A 19,166-nucleotide genomic window follows, 5' to 3' on the forward strand; every position below is an offset into this window, starting at 1 on the left:
ATAACAACTGCATGGAAGAACTTAAACAGACAGAAAGGCAACAGACCAACCCAGGGAGCTCACTGCACATGGAGAAAACTGCCTGTTATTCCACAAAATGCTCATAATTTCCTCATAAGGGCACCGTATAAAGTACTTTGCTTGGAAATAAAGAAACCAGTGGATATAGTTCTTGTCTTTATTGGTGTGCCATTTTATTTGAGAATTTAAGGAAAAAATATACTCATAAAACCAAATAAAAACTTCAAAGCACAGACACAATAGTAGCTCACATTTATTAAGCATTTAGATTCATTTACAAAACTACTGTCCTGTGGCCGGTGCTGTAGTGTAGCAGGTTAAGTGCCGCATCCCATATGGGCGCCAGTTCGAGTCCAGGCTGCTCTGGCCTGGGAAAGCAGTAGAAGACGGCCCAAGTCCTTATGCCCCTGTACCCATGTGGGAGACCCACGAGAAGCTCCTGGCTCCTATCTTCAGATCGGTGCAGCTCTGTCCGTTGCGGCCAACTGGGGAGTGAATCAGTTGTTGGAAGACCTCTCTCTGTCTCTGCTTCTCCTTCTTTCTCTGTGTAACTCTTTATTGTCCTGCATGTAAAATGTTCTGTGTTCCATAGTCTCTATAGTGACTGAGGTGGCCACCATTTTAATCAGTCTTACATTACAGATGAGAACACAGAGCCTTACCCATCGCAGGGGTTGCGAGTGTGGAAGCTACACTGAACCAACAGGCCCTCTTGAGCCAGTGAATAAGGTTATGTCAGGAGAACATTCTGATCTGTTTGGCTTTCAGATCATGCTTCAAATAATACAGCCAGATGGAGAACTTCTGGGGCCCTTTAGAAGCCGGCTGAACACCTCCGGGTAACTTTTGGTGGGAAAATATGTCCATAGTATGTGCCAAGTTTTCTTGTACCCTAGCTAGCCAGATCAGAAGGAGAGGTCGCTGAGCATCAAGGACACAAATGCCTAGCTTGGGGAAAATCCCAAAGTTTTAGAAATAGAAATGAGGCTCAGTTTGGAGGTTCAGTTCACAATACAATGAGCAAACTATAATTTTAGGTTTCTTCCCAATCATAACCATGGTGGAATCTATTGAGAGTCAGAGGTATTCTAATTAGGACAACTTTCTTTATGCTGGCCTTGTAGGCCAGCTGCACTGTGTTTAAAGGGAGCAAAGAATTATTACCGAAACTCTTCTCCAGGACACCATGAAAGTGATACTCTAGACATGAGGGCTCCGTTGCCAGCGGCCATCTTGGCATGGCCTTCTCATTCCACCACACTCCCATGTGCTGGCTGACTCCCCAAATGCCCCCCAACAACTGGGGCTGGACCAGGCTGGAGCCAGGAGCCGGAAACTCAAAACAGGTTTTCAGTGAACTCAATCCAGGTCTCTCACATGTGTGGCAGGAAACCAACTACTTGAGCCATCACTGCTGCCTCCTATGGTGCACAGAATTGGGAGCAGAGCTGCTACTCTGGACTCAAACCCAGGCACTGGATATGGGATGCAGGGGCCCAAGCAGCACCTTAGCTGCTACACTAAGTGCCCATCCCTGTAGCTTGTACATCCTTCTACATCACTGCTACCCAGGTAAGTCATCGTTCTACATGGCTTTCACAAACTCTATTGATTTTCAAAATAAAGTCTTCAGGGAGGGTCTCACTATCACCCCCATATTACAGATGAGAAAACTGAGGCATACTTTCTTATGTCATTCATGCAGCAAGTGAGAAATTGTCAGGGTTCCAAGCTAGATGTTATGGCTGCTCACTACCAGTCTGTTCTTGTGAGACTCCAGAAGTAAACTCAGCAATAAGGAAAACAATCTCCTTTCTTATCATGCATCACTGACTCACCTTCCCCTACATGAAATGGGTACAATGTAATGGTGATTATTCATCTAACCCATCATGGCACAGGGGGAACATACTTAGTGTTTATGTAGCACTTGGAGGCCCATTAAATGTGCAATAAAATACAGACACAGACATCTTTTCAGCTCTGCTTACTGATGATGCCAGTGCAAGCTGAAATTTCCTGTAAAGCTTTGACTCCTTCTGATATTCCTTCCTTGTCGTTTTTCTAGCTCTCCCAGGGAGAAGAAAACAAAATGGCTGAGCCGAACCTCTTTCCCACATCAAGTCAGCCTTTCATAATTAGCTTCCTTAATCAAAGCTAATCCTCCTTTTGTGATTAATCATCTTTATGTGGTACACTTATGGGGAATAAGAACCGGAGGAAAACATTAAAGTTGGAGGCCACACAAACGAGTGTGATAATATTGCCACTACAACCAAGTAAAGAAATACAGGTAGTTCCCCTTCAAGTCTTTGTTCCTGTTCCTAAAAGGTATGCAAGGGGCTGTTTTCTTCTTCCATTCGATGTGGATGTAGTGAATAAATGTTAGCTTTGTGTCATTTTGGGGCCCATTAAGAGTTATGCACCATGGCAAGCTAAAACAAGAGGGTGACCAGGTAGGTAGGGCCCAGAGAAGTCTGAAGCATCACAGGGTAGTGAGAAACCACTGACCCATTGCTGACTGATTGGGGGCTGTGATGATCACAATCACTCCAAAAGGAGTGAGTGGTGCTACTGCACTGGCCATTATCTTTCATGATGGGGAGCCCTGGATTTGCCATTTGCAAGCAAGTGCCCCAGTGTTTTGCAGCAGAAAAGTACTTTTCTCTGGCCTCTCCCGCAGCAGCTCATTGAAGTAAGCGCCAGGCATGTAAACGACCTCCTGAAAGAACTGGCAGACCTGGAGAACACTGAGCCCCAAAGCGTATGTTGTTTGCAAGGCGTTCCACCCACTGCAGGCAGGGAGGCAGGCGGAGGTGGGCAGTCTGCGGGCGGGCAGAGGGTGACATGTTTATACAGAGCAAGTTGAAAGGTGGACAACAGGCGAATAGCGGCTTGGGGCTGCTTGCAGGGTGAACTTGGGAGGTATGCTCTCGACTCCTAAGAGCAAAACAGAGATGCTGAAGCCAGCAGCGTTTCAACCCCAAAGCACCTTCCCCACTGGGGGTTAAAGTCTCCACTTCTTTGCAGAGGTAGGCACAAGCTCTCCGGCCTCCAATCCCCCTGGGCACGAGGAGTGCACAAAGTTTTCCTTGGTAGCTAAGTTGTTTTTATGTGAAACCATTTTGGCCGAGGTGGGGATTTCTCACCTGGGTGTCAGTGGTGCCCTTCTAATGTTTATAAAACATAGCAAATGTACAGTTTGAACAGTTATTTTAGGTAAAAACGTCAGCTTCTTCATGGAGTTGGGCACTCCAAGCTCTGTGTTTGAGACAGATTCTTAGATTTTTCCAGGGCTGAGAAAAGTTTCACCTTGCTTCACACGGTTCTCAAGTTGAGTTACGGTCTTCACATCTCTCTGCTTTCTGAAGTTCACTGATGGAGGTCAGTGAAAAATAACTAAGAAGAAGAAAATAGAATTTTCTAGCTCCCAGGGAGGAGGTAGAGAGGTGGCACAGAATCCTTCCAGATGTTGTTCCAGTGGCCCACGGACCTAAGCATTCACTCATTTCTTCTAACTTGTCCACATGTCTGTCATGTGGGTTGAGACTTGGTTACAGAGCTAGGAAACCCCATGGGGAGTCATTGCCCTGATACCCACTTTATGCTGCAAATGCAAGTTTCAAAGCCCCCTCCACACCATACTCTAACTACCAGTATTCTCTTACTGCCACTTCGAGCTCCAGATGAACTGCACATACGAAGACCTTCCCCCTCAGTCATATCCACCAATCCTTTGTTTTTGTGACACCTTTTGGTCCAGTTTGAACACCTGCAGCAGTCTCCTGATCTACATTCCTTCTGCTCACGTCTCATTTCCTTTCAAAGCTGTTAAAATTCGTCAAGGCTACAGCCTTCAATCAATTTCAATCAATCAATTTCCAAGATTTCCCAAGAGAGAGACTTCATGATGTCTATCATGAATATGTTTCAGAACCTCTCATGTCAGAAATGCATGCCTCCAGTATTCCTAAATTTATTTCAGATGAATTAAGATAATCACTTTTCATGCCTTGTTCTCATCTCATTTATATATTTGGGGAGTGATTTGGGTTTTTCTTTAGTTTTCTTTTCACATCAAATAATTCCATTTTCTTTTTCCTTGAGCTACACAATTCATATCCTAATTCAAGCTGTATGCTTTAATTTCAGATAATCCAGGTAAATGCTGAATATAGCATTGTACAGTCATAGACTGCCCACCATTCTCTCTTGGTTTATTGTGCATCACAGTTTTCTAAGCATTTCTTGACCAGGATCACTCCATCTGCTGAATACCATCTCCATATTCCCCATTATCAGTACACTTACTTGTGGCAGTGATCCCATAGGTATATAATAAGACCTCAGTTTTGTAGATGAAGAAATAGACTCAAAATAGTCACAATACTTCCCCAGAATTCATAGCTAGTGGTACTGAATTGAGATTCACATCTAAACTGCTCTACATTCATCCTCTACTTTTGTGCCATGATTAGTCAGACTGCTATGTGGTCAAAAATAATCCAAACAAGAAGCCTTCCACAGCAGGTGTACCTGGAGCGATGACCCTCTGTACTGTCTCTACCTGCTGAGATAAACCAACTGTATCTGTCTTGGTCTGTGTAGTCGTGTGCATTTTCCCCTGATCTCTCTTCGTCCTTAGATCTGCTTCACCAGGAAAGTCCTGTTAATTGCCTTTTCCTGCTCCCTCAAGTGAACAGAGATAAAAGAACCAGATACAGGGGGCATCACCTAGCTCATACACATTGTAAGTTCCTGAATCTTTGGATCGCAAAGTGACATATGAGTACATGCCATCTGTACAAACTTCAAGTAACACCAAGATGGAGACTTAGAAGGAAACACACAAATCCCTCTTCACCGATTTGAGTACCAGTGTAATTTGGTAAGTATCACTTTCCTATGCACTTAAATCATTTGTGAAAACAAGTGGGGAATATACAAACAGCAAACACTCCATTTCAGTTTGTCAAACAAAACTAACCACAAAAGATTTAAGGGGCTCCTGAACCACTTCATCTACCAATGAAACAAAAAACCAACAGAGCCATCCTGGACCACTTATTGAACTTCTCTACTTTTGGTTAACCACGCCCCCTCCCAATCTGATGCATACACACACAACATGTGTTGTCTTGTCTTTGTTGTGGGACCGCTTGAATACCCTTTTCCTCTGGCTCATCTCTTGGTTATCGTTTCACCCTGTCCAACCACAACCTATCAGTGAGATTAGATCTCTACTATCTGGCACTTGGAGGCTTCAATCAGAGATCCAGGTTTCCAGACAATAGCAGGGACGTTCAGGGAAGGGCATCTGCCCAGTTTCAAACAGAAAGAAAAAAAGACGCTGCACGCACAGGGGACCATTAGGATCTGCCTTCGTCTTCATCTCTGCGACTGCTCTATCTTGCTTCTGTCTATTCCACACAATCACTTGAATTGTGTCTAGAACCTAGCACGTCCCTTCCTGCACGACCTCCACCCCTGCCTTTCTTTACAACTGCAGAACCCAGGCATCCACATTATGATAGTTTTTCTATTTGTCTCCTCACAGCACCATCATCTCTTTATCTCTAGAGGGAACAAAGCTAATTATTCACTGTTTACTACAAGCAGCATTAAGAAACTACAAGCCAATTAAGGAATAGTGGCTGTATGATGGGTGACAAAAAGTTCATGAAAAGTTAGAGTTAATTATGGTGCAAAATATCTGTAAAGAGTTAAAATACATACACAGGTTTGTTTTCCATGAATGTTCTGCAGACCCTTGTGTGCACAACTAAAATCTGACCCAGTGATTCTAATGACTTAATAGAAAGGAGCCTGCATCCTTATCCTCACTGTAACAGTGAGGATGAACAGGTTCTGCTATAACTCCATATAATTTCCACGTCTCATTGGCTTTTAATAGCAAAGGTTTATTTCTTGCCCATGCCCCGGGTCTACCAAGGGCCTGCTAGATGTCCTGCTCCACGGTGTCTAAGTAAATCTTTCTGTGATCCGCTGGGTGTCACACCACTTGCTGAAGTTACGGTAACTTGGTCTGAAAGGCATGATGCATGCACTACTATGCTGGTCCTCCTTGGGTGTCTTGCATTTGAATCTTGTAGTCAGCTTATGCAAACTCACTTGGTCCAAAGGTATTTCCTACCTTTGCACCTTTTGGAGTTCCCTAGTTTAGTGAACCAAAGTAATCCTTTATCAATCCTTTTTAAAATAAATGTGATTATAAGAGAAAATAAAATAATCCACTCTTGCTTTGGCAGAGTGTGGCTTAAGAATTTCTCTGTCACTTTCCATTTTCCATATTCTTGGTTTCATTAAAATTTGTAAAATATTCTGACTTTTTCATATATTTTGCTTTTCAGGTCCCCTTTATTTATAAATGCTCTCTCCTTATTTATATTGCCACAAGGAGAAATGTTTAAACATTTTCCAAATTCTTGTCTTTTGTGAACTGAATATTTTCTAGTGTCTTGCATATTGTGCCATTGAGGAATATTCAGCTTCTCTCACATCTTTCTGGGACTTGGACTTGGGCTTCGTCTCCATGTATGGCTTCTATTTGCTGGTTTAATTATTCTTAATTCTTTCTTTCTGATATTTAAGTCTGACTTGCTTTAAATTTTATACCCTGTACTGTTTCTCCCTGCCTGTGGAATGTCACGTAACCATAAGGTCATAAATAAAATGACAAATAACCCATGTTTTTGCATACACAAGTATATAGACACTAGCATTTGCCATGTTTTATGACACGCTCAAAGATACACACATGAATGTGGCAAGCTCAAAGAATACGTCAGTGAGAGGAATATTTAGAATATTAGTGAAAATGTTTACTAACATGCCTTCTATTAACTGCTGTTTATACTTAGGTCTCCACCATGTGAGATAGAAGTTATTATGTGGTCTACTTAGTCTTTATAAAAATTGAGTAAATATAGTAATATAATGGAAAACCAAACAAAACACTCGTGTTCTGGAAGCCTGTCCATAACAAGAAGATAAGTAATTAATGTAATTTGCCAATTAAGAATATATATCAACTTTTTTTCCAATCAAAAATCTATATCATAGTTTTTGACTAATATAGTTCACCCAGCTGCTTTGGAATACATATATAAATAATTTTACCATATAATTAAGTAGCTACCTCGTAATACAAACAAAATAGTGAGGGTTGTATTATTAATCAATACCCAGTTCATTTGCAGACATTTGGGACTTCTGCCGAAGCATATACTTACATATGAAGTAATTAAATAAAATAAAATTTACGTCCTTATGTGCATTATTGTCTAACTCTATATCTTATCAATATGTACACTGGTAGAGAGATCTGCGGGAATGATTGCAAGAATAAGCGTGTTTCAATTTCCCCATCAACACATAATCTCTTCCTACACGATATTCAGTATATTACTGTGTGTGTGTGTGTGTGCATGTGCATGTATGCGGTGTGGAGGCACACGGGAGAGCATTCTCTTTAATTTGGAAGTGCCTGACTACGACACAGAGAAACCAGCTACACAGCAGATTTTGTCCTAATGGCTGTAGTGATCTCTGGGGATGGTGCCCAGTTTGAGGTTAGCAGATAGAGGTCAAGGGAGACAGGTCTCTCCAGGGAGCTTCTCGTCTTTTATCACCAACATCCATCAAAGCTGCTGTGTCACAAATGACACTTTCCATTCTTTCCTGCCCCCGTGTTCTGGTACTGCTCAACAGGGCAACCTGTTGACTCTGGCCTGCTAAGTACTCCTGGCTGGCACCCGAGGCTGCAGAGTGACTTAACTGTGGTAGACAGACAGAATTGTTTCCAATGTACACCTAAGGAGGCCCTCAGCAAAGCAAACATTGATTTTGGAGGGGTAGTTTTTTTTCTCTATTTGCTTTCTGCCAGGAGCCTCTAAATAGGATCCCTATTTTTTTTCCTGTTAATATTAACCCATTTAGAGGCTTGCATGATAAGTTCAAGCCTGTAAGTCTACAGGGTGTCATAAGACGCCATCGCCTTGCCAAAACAGGGCCACTCCTCCTGAGGATTCAGGAGGTGACTGAACATGAACTCAAACCTGGGAGGCAGCCCTAAGTGCTTGGGTGGCCTCTGGTTAACTGCTGGTTCACTGGGTTCCTCCTGCCTCAGTGGGCCAGCTCCCAGTAGTATAAATCATATAGATGTGAACTTCTTCCTGAAGTAACTTGTTTGCTTTATTTATTTGGAAAATTTCGGTAACTGCTCTCTCAACGGCCGGGCTGTTGAACTCGCCATAACTGAGGCTTACTCAAGAATGTTTAGTCTTAACACAGTGTGGTTTCCTTTCGGGCCACATTTTGAAGAGAGACGTGCTGGTACCGAAGCATGGTGCATTCACTTCCAGGTACCCAGGCGCGTCTCAGAATACCTTGGGTTTTGAGACAGAGTGGGTGGCAATGGTGAAGTGGAACCTCTCCCTAAACAAACCAGAGCCACACAACCATAAACACACGCACACCCACATACACCTTGATGTCTTAGGGGTGGAATACGCAGAAACGAACACAGTTTTAAATAGGCATTTTAGATGGAGCAATTTTTAATATTTCTAAGGTAGAGGTAGTCACGTAAATCTCTCTTCTGAAATAAAACTTATTCCACTTCCTCTTGGTGTATTACATGTCTTAAAAAGTGTACTTGAATAAAAGAAAATAAGTACTTTAAAATGAATAAAATCATTCATTGGTAGCAGTGATGTGAGTTTACATGTGGGGCGCCCAAGCCAAACTGTCAGAAAAGATCACATTATCCTTTGTAATTTGCCAAACAGCCTTCTGGAGGGGAACAGGGGAGGATGGAGGGCGGGGGTGCAAGGGAAGAGGGGGCTTTACTCTGTATTAGGAAGTGCAGGGGCCACTTACAGACTTCTAGACCTGTGATTAACAGATAAATGAGGACATTTTTACAAAACTGTTTTAAGCCAGTGAAAACTTTCCTCTAGTTTTTTTTTTTTTTTTTTAAACTAAAGCATTGGTGGAATCTAAGAAGGAGAAAGTAATCTGTTTTAAACTTCATGTTGGATGCATAAGGTACAGCTTTTTTGCGTCTGGATTTTTGGCCTTTTTCTGTAATAAGCTGCACCAAAAAAGCAAATCAAATCAAGACCCATTGTTCACAGAATCTGGTCCTTCACAAGGCATGGAGAAAGTGTTTTCTTCCCAAAAGTTTTGCAAAACCACCCATGCTGTTGGTGTTTTTTTTTGTTTTTTTTTTTTTTTCTGGACAGGCAGAGTTAGACAGTGAGAGATAGACAGAGAGAAAGGTCTTCCTTTTTCCGTTGGTTCACCCCCAAAGTGGATGCTATAGCCGGCACGCTGTGCCGATCCGAAGCCAGGAGCCAGGTGCTTCCTCCTAGTCTCCCATGTGGGTGCAGGGCCCAAGCACTTGGGCCATCCTCCACTGCCTTCCCGGGCCACAGCAGAGAGCTGGACTGGAAGAGGGGCAACCAGAACAGAATCTGGTGCCCCAACCGAGACTAGAATCCCAGGTGCTGGCACCGCAGCGGAGGATTAGCCTAGTGAGCCCTGGCGCCGGCCCCATGCTGCTGGTTTTTGTGGCTGAGGCTGAGGGGGCTGGAAGGACCTTGTCTCTGTTGCTGCCTTCTCCTCATACCCATCCCTCATGGCCTACAGGTTTCTAAATTATCCTTTACAGTAAACCTTCTGTTGAGCCTGTTTACATGTCAGCTTGTGTCTTAACTCTTTCACAGCGCACAGTACTGTCCCAAAAACCATGCTGTGAATTCAACCGGAGAATATGCAGATGATTACAGATGCCAACCTCAGGACTGATCAGGTGTCCCCGCATTCCATCGGGGTAGACTGCGCTACCTGTGATAGTAGCTGTTTCGAATGTATGTGGGGAGGTGGTCAAGAGGTAGACTACAGCAGAGGAGGGAGCGTCAAAAATAAAAAGACCAAGAGAATCCCAGTGCAGAGCACAAGTCCCTCGAGAACAGCAGCTTGCGCCATGCCTCCGGGACAAGAGGGGACTCCAGGGAAAAGTGGCCTCTTCTTTTGAGCAATCTCTTGATTTCCAGAATGTAGTGCTTTGTCTAATTTCAGAAACTTGCTGCCATTTCCAATTCTTCCAACTACTAAGAGCATAATGCCGGAAACTATACAGGGTAGAAATGAGTAGTTGAAGAAATCGAATGGTTCTTGGTCAAGTGAGAACTGTAACCTATTTGAAGTCATAAACATATCTGACTCACGATGTGCAGAGATGTTAAATCACTGTGACACAGTGCTGGCCAGGCTTACTTTAAGAAACACTGGGGAACAGTTTCCTCAGTGTCATCCCCTTGAGTTTCTCACTGAGAAGGTCAGCAGTTGGACATGAAGATTTGCATTTCCAACAACAGATAAAGGGAATCTGTATGTCCCGGCCTACACCTGAGAAACACTTTCTTAAGACATTGTTTTCTGTAAAAGCAGATGGATGGAAGTGGTGAGGTCGTATCGCTGTGGGTCCAGAGGAGGGGTCAGGTGAATAGCTACGTGGATGGGTGACTCAGGCTCTCAGCATGGAATGCAGATACCACACAGGGGCTTGAACCGGGCACAATCTATGTCTTATGCTGGAAGATTTCCAAATCAATTGTCCTGAACAGCAATGAGGCTTGGGAAACTCTAGCTGAGTCCTGGACCACAAATCTACGTAAACTGTACCTGCAATGGGCTCTTCAGCGGTAATCTTCCCATGATACCTGTATACGTTTTCTATTACCCCAGTGCATTGTCTGAAGCAGCCTACTTATGAAAAGAGATTTATTGAGCTCACAGTTCTGGGGTTTCAAGGGCATGGCCCTGGCATTGAACCTGCTCTAGTGTGGGCACTCTCACCAACATCACATGGTGGTAGGAGGCAAGGGAAGGAGCAAGTATGGGTGAAGGCAATCACACCTCAAACAGGAAGTCAGAGAGGGTCCGAGGGCAGCTAGGCCAGACCTTCCTAACAATCCTCTCCAGAGAACTAACCCCTGTTCCATGAGAAATAGTTTGATCCCTGAGGACCCATACTCAATTGACCTAGAAATCCCACCAGGCCCCACTTCTAAAGATTCCACCTCCCAACATTGCCCAACTCTTAACATTTGTAATCTTGAGAGCACAAATAACATCCAAGCCACTGCAGTGCCCCAGAAGTAATGGGCATGTGGACTTAAGGCTGCTGTAGGACTTGTGCATTGTAGGACAGCCAGTAGAAACAGCAGTGCTGACTTCCTGTTGGCTTCAAACCTTGTATTGTCTTGCAAAGAACCATTTGTGTGGAGTGAATGCACCCAAAAGTTCTTAGATAAGTTGGGAGTGGGTGGGGAAAAGAAAAAGTTTAAAAGAAAGACTCTGTTATCCTAATAAGAAGATTACGGATGCAGGAAAGGGTTCAGCTATTAGCTGGAATTTAGTGTGACCTCTGCACTCTGAGTTGCTTGTTCATAATATACCAGTTTGAAAGGAGATTGGTACATCAATCAGATGAAAAGATGACCACCATGAAAGAGGAAAAAAGAACCAAAGTGGCCAACACACACACAAAGCATCTGCAGCAGTGTGCTCTAGTGTTCACTTGGCAGTATTCACTCCTTCTGCCCACTGCTTCTCATCATGGGACGAAATCACCAGGCAATTTCAGTTTAATGACACCTGCCATTACGATCACCCAGCTAAGTCCCCTGTTAACCTCCACGAAAGCCCCGCTGTGATTCTTTACTGGGATTACATTAACTCTGTAGACTAGTTCGAGAACAATCCACAACTTAACAACACTGAATCTTTCCATTCACCAACGCAGTATATTTCCCTATTTATTAAGTTTTCTTAACATTTTCCCCCTTTAACGGTTAGTAGTTTTCACAGTGTGACGATCTTTCAACCTATTGTTGGATGTATTCCCAGGTGTTTGCTGTATTTTGATGATCTTATAAATTATATTCCTATGAAATTTAATTTTCCATGTGGTTCTTAACATTTTATTGAGTTATAACGGGGAGTCTGACTCCCTGTTTCACAGATGTTGGACTTCTGATTGCTCCACATCCAGGCAGAATTGATAAGAAAGCCCAAGTGAACGCCCTTCTTTGGCATAGATAGGAAACTCAGAACTGGCAGATCCGCAGTCTTTGCTTGGGAATATTTTCCCAGTCCCACCCCCTAGCCACATGAAGGCCCAGCCCACCCTGCCTTTTCCAAAAGCCTGCCCAGGCCTGCCGGCTCTCACCCTGCTCTCCCCTGGAATCCCTTGTGTGAATTCTAAATTTCCTTTCCAATTCTCTAAGTATATCATATGCCCTCAGCCTCAACACCCCACCTGCTGACAAGGAGGGCTACCCTCTACCTTTCCAGGGTATATGCCAAACAAGGTATACTGACCTTACATCCAGCCATCTGCCTAACTTATCTCTTGTAGTTTGTGAATTATTTTGAACCTTCTATATCCACAATTATATCATCTGAATAATGACAGTTTTACCTGTTGTTTTTTAATCCTTTTGCCTTAAAAGACTTCTTTTTTTATTGCTTTACTGAACTTGTTAAGAGCTTGAAATGTTGACTGAAAGTATTGATTGTGTTGTGCTCGCTTCGGCAGCACATATACTAAAATTGGAAAGTATTGATTGTGGACTTTATCTTCCCATTCTTAGGAAAATGGTCAGTATTTGACCATATTATGTGAATCTTTTTTTTTTTTTTTTTTGTAGGTACCCTTTATCAGCTCAAAGAAATTTCTGGCTATTTCTAGTATGGTAAGCATTTCTCTTTTAAATAAATGGTTTTAATTCATTTTGCCTCCTATTTTTCAACTTGTATTGTTCTGAGAACATCTTTGTTTAATCCTCACCTTTTAAGGATATTTCCACTGAGTACAGAAATTTTGGTGGACTTTTTTTTTCTACATTGGCACTTTAATATTTCTGTTTTCCAGTTTTCAGAGATCCTACTGAAAAGCTGGTTGTTTTCCATCATTTTCTTTTCTAATACATTCTTATTAACGACAGTCACATATTTGACCCTAGATCTCTTAAACTTGTTCTACCTGTAATGTGGTATCCTTCTACCAACATCTCTCCAATTCCACCCTACCTCCAGCCTCAGGTAATCACAATTCTATTCTCTATTTCTGTGAGTTCAACTTCTTTAGAGTTCAAATACAATGGAGATGATGTAATATTTTCTTTCTGTGCTAGGCTTATTTTACTACACATAAAATATTCTGCAGGGTCATCCATGTTGTTGTAAATAAAAAGATTTCCTTATTTTAGGGCTAAATGGTATCCTGTTGGCATATACGACACATTTTCTTTCATCTGTTTGTGGACACTTACACTGATCCCATATCCTGACCACTGTGCGTAGTACAGCAACAAACATGAGAATACAGGCATCTCTTCTCTTCAGTATACTGTAACAACTTCATTTCCTGTGGATTTATGTCCCATAAGGGGATTACTGTATCGTATGCTAATTTTATTTTTAAGTTTTTGAGGAATCTGCGTAACCGTTTCCACAACAGTTGCACTAATTTACATTTCTATCAACAGTGTGCAGGAGTTTCCTTTTCTGCACATCCTCTCCAGCACTTGTTCTCTCTCATCTCTTTGCTAATACTTACGCTAACAAGCAGGAAGTGATGTGTCACTGTGACTCTGATCCGCATTTCCATGAGGATTAGTGATGTGGGCTTCTTTTCAAATATTTCTTGGCCATTTTTATGTCTTATTTACGTCTATTCAAATCCTTTTCTCTTTTTTAATCAGATAATTTGTTTTCTTGTTGTTGAATTGTTTGAGATCCTATGTTACAGGATTTGCAAATATCTTCTCCCACTGTACGAATTACCTCTTCATGCTGTTAACTGTTTCCTTTGCTGTGTGGAAGCTGTTTAGTTTGAATCACTGCCATGCTTGTTTTTTTTTTTTTTTTTTTATTACTGATGATTCTTGGGTTCTTTCCATTTCTTTTCTCTTGCTGCTTTTAGGATTCTCTCTTTGTCGTTCATCTTTGAGAATTTGGTGAGTTCTTGTTCGGACTGCATCTGATTGGAAACCTTGATCTTCCTGTGCCTTTACCTACATATGGATACCACTGATATTACTTTTTATGGTAAGTTTGCTGTCCCTTTGTCTCTTTCTTGAACTCTTATAGTTTGGGGCCGGCGCCGCGGCTCACTAGGCTAATCCTCCACCTTGTGGTGCTGGCACACCGGGTTCTAGTCCCGGTTGGGACGCCGGATTGTGTCCCGGTTGCCCCTCTTCCAGGCCAGCTCTCTGCTATGGCCCGGGAGTGCAGTGGAGGATGGCCCAAGTCCTTGGGCCCTGCACCCCATGGGAGACCAGGAAAAGCACTTGGCTCCTGGCTCCTGCCATCGGATCAGCGCGGTGCGCCGGCCGTGGCGGCCATTGGAGGGTGAACCAACGGCAAAGGAAGACCTTTCTCTCTGTCTCTCTCTCTCACTGTCCACTCTGCCTGTAAAAAAAAAAAAAAAAAAAAAAAAAAAAAAAAAAACTATGGTAAATCCAACCATGTAGTTCTTAATTTCTTACAGTTTTCACTTCCAGAATGTTCACTTGATTCCTTATAATAAAGTTTAATTCCTTTCAAAATGTTCTGTTTATGAATTTTGACCATCTCTTATACTTTTTAAATTATTTAAATCATGGTTATTTGGCAGTCCCTGTCTACTTCCTATTTATATCTGCTTCTATTAATCGTACTTCACTTGCTTTGTTACAACTTTGGTAAATTTTAACCTGAGCTGGATAGTGTGGCAGGCCTTGACCTACACTATCATCCTTAAAAGAGTGCTCAATGTTGTTTGGCAGGAAATTAAATCACAGCAGATCACCTTGACCCTGCTGTCTGGGGTGATCATCTTTCTGTACTGCCCTACTCCCAGGGCAGGGCACTCCAGAGATGTCAGCTGACAGCATGCTTTGCTCACAGAGCTTCCTCCACGCGCCCTGGTGCTGAACTACACCTGGGTCTTCACTCTACAGTTGCCACAAAACTGTATGAAGTAGATCTTAAATCTGCTCCTCTCTTAGCTTTGTAAGATCTCTTTTCTGTTGGCTCTCCTTGAATCTTATTTGCTATTAATAGCAAAGTATTCAAGGAATATACTTATGTACCAACAATTAGGTGGTAATTTGCATATGCATACTGCTTTCCATAAAGGGGAAAGGGTGGTATTCTGTAAATGCCAGCTTTTGAAGAAGAGTTTTGTTTTCCCCTCATTAACACAAAAGAATAAATTAGTATCCTAGTATTTATTCCTCAACCTTGTTTATTCACTATAAGCCATATTTCTGGAGTCTGATTAAGTGGTGTAAAACTAGATTACCTTTCATAACCTTAAAAGATAAGAAGCAAAATCTGTATCACGGTAAATTTACTATTTATTCAACAAATAGGGACTTGAAAATACTACAGACCGCTATTACAAAATAGCATCTCTTGCACATTCCACAAATACAGTATATGGTGTTTTTGCTATAGGTTGGGTATTATTCTTCTTTGCATTAGGAATGAACAGAAAAAAGGAAAACAGACAAGATTCTCTACATTTTTGGTAATACAGAGACTGAAGCCTATCAAAACTAGCAAACTTTTAGTAATTAGAATTAAGATTAACTTATAAAAATCATCTTCTTTTATATATTAGTAATGATCAATAAGAAAATATATCAGTTAATATGGCAAAGAATTTTGTTGTATTTATACTGTCTCCAAATAGTAAAAATGTTGGCTTTTCCTTTCTAAATTTTCTGCCTCTTATTTTTATCTACATTTTAAATTTAAATACTGGAACATTTCATGATAATGTACTGAATGGGACTAACTCTCATGTTTGTTATAATAAAATGGCAACTAGTAAAAAAAATTCCTGGAATGCCACTGGCTAGATTACTGAAATGCTTGGCTTAGTGGAATTCTCTCTTCATAATGAAAGACCCAGTTCTGAGGTCATGCTCTTGATAATGAGACTCTCCTTGGGAGACTCTAAGCATTCTCTTTCCCAAGAGACAACTTTCTTATTGCTGAAGTGATTTCAACAAGTGTTTATGTCTAAAGGTTTCTAATAACTTTCTTTTATTGGTTTTACTTTTAATTTTGAATGATCATTTTAATGATATTTAAAATACACACTGGTTAATTAACCATTTCTATCAGAATTTTTTGTATGTTACAACTGCATTCATAAGCTATAGGCTACAAACCATACTGTAGAAATTATTAGTACTGTTATTATCTATTATTGTTATTAGAAACAGTAAAATGTATATTCAAGGGACCCACAGTTCAAGCTATTCTTTCAACATTTATTGCTTAGCAAATCAGGTACTTAACCTTCTTGCTTTGACTCACCTTTTACAAAGAACAATAAGCAACTTTCCTGACTAAATGATGCAGACTGGGCAGATAAGGATTTCCATCCAGGTTCTATGGTAAACACATCTTTTCCCAAGTTTTTACTGTCACTTGTAGCACTGATGACTTGCCAAACCATGCCTCCAGCACTGATCCCCAGAGAGGTCCAACTCAAGATTTCAAAATTCCTGCTGGAATCACCACTCAAACAAAGCATCAACACCTCATACACACTTTCTAAAGCCTAACACATCATCATTCTCCCAGACCTGGTCCTGCCACTGTGTTCTCAAGACTTACACACATTACCATGCACTATTTAGTTTAAAAGAAGCCATGTGGAGTTAGCCTTCTGTTGGCCACTTCTATTTGTTCATCCTAGATACGCCAAAGGTCATCTGATGATGTATTCCATCCCAACAACCAGGAGGTACAAGGAGCTGCCTCATTCCTCACTGGAGCTACTGTGACAGCTTCAGTACAGACTTGCTCTAGCCACCCCTCACGTTTACTTTTATTGCCACTGCCACTGTCCTCTGTTTTCCTGAATCTACAGAATGAATCAGGCTGCCTGCTTAAGAATCTTTAATTGCTCTTTGTTAATTCCATAGTAAAGCCATATGCTGATACTTTCATCTAACAATACTGAGTACCTAATGTGCATCCTGCCTCATATCAGGAACCACCCACTTTCTTCTTTTTGTCATGTAAATGATCTGAAAAACTGACCACTTTCCAGTACCAATTCCTGGCCCTTCTCTCCACTCACCTCACATTCCTTCCACACTCAACTACATTTGAAAACAAAAATCAATGGGCTATAATTTTTGAACAATTTTAGCTTTACAGAAAAACTATTCAGAAACTGCATGAAATTCCCACAACTCACCAGCCTGCCTCAAACATAGTTATTTCATTATTAATATGTTATGTTGGAGCTAGTGCTGTGGTGTAGAAAGCTAAACCTCCACCTGCAGTGCCAGCATCCCATAAGGGTGCCAGTTCAAGTCCTGGCTACTCCACTTTCTGATCCAACTCCCTGCTAATGTGCCTGGGGAAACAGCAGAAGATGGCCCAAGTCTTTGGGTGCCTGCATCCATATGGGAGACCCATATGAAGCTCCTGGCTCCTGGCTTTGACCTGGCCCAGCTTTAGCCATTGTGGCCATTTGGGGAGTGAACCAGTGAATGGAAGAGTTTTGACAGAAGTATAAATTTTTAAGGATTTTTACTTATCTATTTGCAAGGCAGAGAGAGAGAGAGAGAGAGAGAGAGGAGAGAGAGAGAGAGGAGAGAGAGAGAGAGAGAGAGAGGTGAGATGTTCTCTATGCATTCGTTCACTCTCCAAATGGCTGTAATGGCTGGAGCTAGACCAGACAAAAGCCAGGAGCCAGGAACTTCACCCTGGTCTCTCACATGGGTGGCAGAGGCCCAAGCATGTGGGACATCTTTGGCTGCTCTCCCAACCACATTAGCAGGGAGTCGGATCAGAAGCTTTGCAATTGATATGGGATGCTGGCATTGCAAGCAGCAGCTTAACCCACTGTGCCACAAGGCAGCCTCCTTGACAAATGTATACTAACATGTACCCACCATTACAGCATCCTACAGTTATTTCATCACCTGAAAGTCCTCTGTGCTTTACCAGTTCCCTCCCTCTCATTAAATCCCTGCCAACCACTGACCTTTTTCACTGTCTAGTCATTTTATGCTGTCTGGATGTCAGTTAGTTGAAATCACAGAGCATGCAGTCTTTTCAGACTGGCTTCTTTACTTAGCAATACATATTTAAGATTTCTTCCTGCCTTTCCATTCTTTCTTTCTTTCTTTTTTTTTTTAAATAAAGATGTATTTACTTATTTGAAAGGCAGAATTCCAGAGAGGCGGAGGCAGAGAGAGAGAGAGAGGTTGTTCATCTGCTGGTTCACTCCCTATACCACAATGGCCAGAGCTGTACTGATCCAAACCCAGGAGCCATGAGCTTCCCCCGGGTCTCCCACATGGGTGCAGGGGCCCAAAGACCTGGGCCATCTTCCATGCTTTCCCAGGCCACAGCAAAGAGCTGGATCAGAAGTGGAGCAGCTGGGACTCAAACTGGTGCCCATATGGGATGCTGGCACTGCAGACAGTGGCTTTACCCACTACACCACAGCACTGGCCCCTTCATTTTCTTTTATTGCCAAATACTACCGATTGTACGTTGGCAGAGAAGTTTGCTTATTGATTCATCTACAGAATGAAATGTTGGTTTCTTCCATGTTTTGGCAATTACAAAGAAAGCTGTTATAAATATTTGTGTGGGAGAAGACATTTAACCTAGTAGTCAAACTTCCTACCTCCCACATTGTAATATCTGGTTTGACTCCCAGCTCTGGCTTCCGATTCCAGATTCCTGCTAATGCAGACCCTTGGAGGCAGTGGCACTGGCTGAAGCTCTTGGGTCCCTGCCACCCACATGGCAGACTTGGACTAAGTTCCTGACTTCTGGTTTCAGACCAAGTCCAGCCTGGGCCATTGGAAGTGAAACAATGGATGGGAGAGCTTTCTGTCTGTTTTCTTTTTTCTTTTTTTTCATGTGTGTGTGTGTGTGTGTGTTGTGTGCCTCTGAAAAAATAAATTAAAAATTTAAAACTTTCACATGCAGATATTTTTGGGGGGAGCTACTGCATGCTCCATTCCTTTGTGCTCTGGAGCCTCCTTCTTTCTGAACTATTCACTCTGACCCATGTAAGGCCATTT

General features: G+C 42.1%; 2 long non-coding RNA genes across 2 annotated transcripts in view; one reads left to right on the forward strand and one right to left on the reverse strand.

The window, feature by feature from the left end:
• Nucleotides 1-19,166, reverse strand: part of LOC138843895 (uncharacterized) — a 229,928-nt gene that overhangs the window by 14,138 nt on the left and 196,624 nt on the right. The gene's annotated exons all lie outside the window — the stretch shown is intronic.
• Nucleotides 651-2,420, forward strand: LOC138843634 (uncharacterized). The gene is made up of 3 exons (XR_011378587.1): nucleotides 651-860; nucleotides 1,410-1,593; nucleotides 2,090-2,420. It is a non-coding gene; the product is annotated as an uncharacterized lncRNA (long non-coding RNA).

The sequence above is a fragment of the Oryctolagus cuniculus genome, chromosome 9 (assembly GCF_964237555.1).
Source record: "Oryctolagus cuniculus chromosome 9, mOryCun1.1, whole genome shotgun sequence".
Taxonomy (NCBI): domain Eukaryota; kingdom Metazoa; phylum Chordata; class Mammalia; order Lagomorpha; family Leporidae; genus Oryctolagus; species Oryctolagus cuniculus.